Raw genomic sequence first — 2,164 nt, forward strand, 5'->3', positions numbered from 1 at the left:
AAATTCAGTGATTGACTTTCTCAGTTTACACAGAAGGCAAGGTAGGCTATAGTCTTATTTCTGCTTCTCCTTGTGCTTTGGGGATCTCAAGTTAAATTTGGGTTGTACCAAAGTCCTCAAATTTGATTGCTGCTGGATTTTGAATTTTGTTTCTCTAGTATCAAGAGTCTATGAACAACACAGCTCAGTGTGTTTTAGCAGTTTCAAATGCTCTCATAGCTAAAATGGCTTCAGGGCATATATCTCTAGGCTCTCATTGTATTTCGTATTTTGGCCCAGTAATCCCTCACTTATTTTTATAATCATTCTGATATTTTTAACTTTAAAAGCTATTTGTCTGGATTTTTAGTTGTCTTAAGTAGGAGTTTTTAGATCACCATTACTAGAAGCAACAACAAATATACATGAAAATATCTGCAGTAGTTTATCACATCTTTATGGCTTTGAACTTCCATAAGCTGAGGCATCCTTCTCTAATCACTTAGGCAAACTCCAATTTACCCTTTAAAACAACCCAAGAATTGCTTCATTTAAGAACATGTTCAGGGATGACTCTTCCCCACTGTTCTTACCAACATTCCCACACACTCTTTGCTACCCAAAGCTTGTTTATGAACTTTCGTTAGGTATATCAGCGTGACCAGAATTTTGCTCTATTGTATTTTTGTCCTTTAGAGCTTTAATTAAATATGAATTCCATAGAAAGTCTGTCCCTTTTCTTTCAAACCTGGGTTAGTTATTTCTTCTCATTCTTTGTCAGAAGTTACTTTATTAGAGAAACTTATAGCTCTATTGTGACTTTGGAGCCTTTACAGTTTTTCGACTGGAAAAATCACCCATCCCTGAGATTTTTACGCAGCTTCCTAGCTGATATTATTCAGAAATCTGTTCAAAGCAGACTTTTTCAGGGAGGCCCTTTTGGACCACTCAGTTTAAAAACCTCTTCTCAATCACTGCTCTTTTAAAAATGTGCTTATTTAGTTCAAATATGCATCTCTATTAAAGAAAAATCAGTACGTTTTTTTTTTTAAAGTTGGCTTACCTATTATCTATCTCTCCCATTAAAATGATTCCTCTGGCCTGGGGTTTTGTTGTGCTCATCTTAGGCCAGGCACTCAATAAATTGTCTCTGAATGATTGAATTGTTTGACTCCCTTGCTAGATTCTCAACTTCATGAGGCCAAGGATTGTTCTATTCAGTCCTTCTTTATCCTCAATGTCTGTTATATTGCAGTCACTTACATGACTAATGGGAAAAATCACAGAAAGAAAGAGTTAAAACTACATAAAAACCCCGTAGGTTCAATAACACAAAGCTTTCTAAAATTATTTAGCCCAGGAATTGAATACTGGCTGCACTTTTGATTTTTTTTAAATGGTATTGAATTTAATTTAAATGGAAATACTGGAATGGTAGAATAATAAAAAAATTATAAAAGCAACTTGCTCCTTAAAGTAAGAATTATATAGGACATCTCTTCTAGAAGCAAAATTTTCAAATGACAAACATCTGAAAGCATAGAAGGAGAAGTAAGAGTGTGAATTGTATTTCAATGCTCTTTTCTTTATATTCAACAAACAGCTTCATTCACACACCTTTCCAATTTTTTCAACTCTTTTGACAAAGCCTTCAGAGGAGTTACTGCTGATGACAACCATCACAGCCTAACAGGAGAAATTTTATAAAGAAAAATAATAGCATGTTTTTCCCAAATTGTTAAGGATATGGTGAAGCTCTGTCGGATTCAAAGGAGGAATGTGCAATTCCATGCTATATATAATAATAACTTGTTTTAATAGTGGCTTTGCAATTTTTCAGATATATCCATTTACTGAAACCACTATCAAATAAACAAAAACAAACAAATGAACAGGGGTTCGAGACAGAAATTATCTAATCTAAAAATAGCACATGTTCACAGAATACACAACACATATCCCAAGTACTACTATAGGTTTCAAGTAATAGTCAAAACAATAGTAAACATGATTCAGACCCTACCAGTCAAATCATAAATGGGACCTTAACTGTAAATCCTTATCTTTAGATCAAAGCGGGTAATTGGGGGCTGAAGATACATTATAGAACTAATATGTTATAGAACTCCTCTGAAATGAGTCATTTATTCCATCACTTTTCCTGCACAGCTGCTGACCCATGTTT

Source organism: Mustela nivalis (genome assembly GCF_964662115.1).
Source record: "Mustela nivalis genome assembly, contig: HAP1_SCAFFOLD_285, whole genome shotgun sequence".
NCBI classification, from domain to species: domain Eukaryota; kingdom Metazoa; phylum Chordata; class Mammalia; order Carnivora; family Mustelidae; genus Mustela; species Mustela nivalis.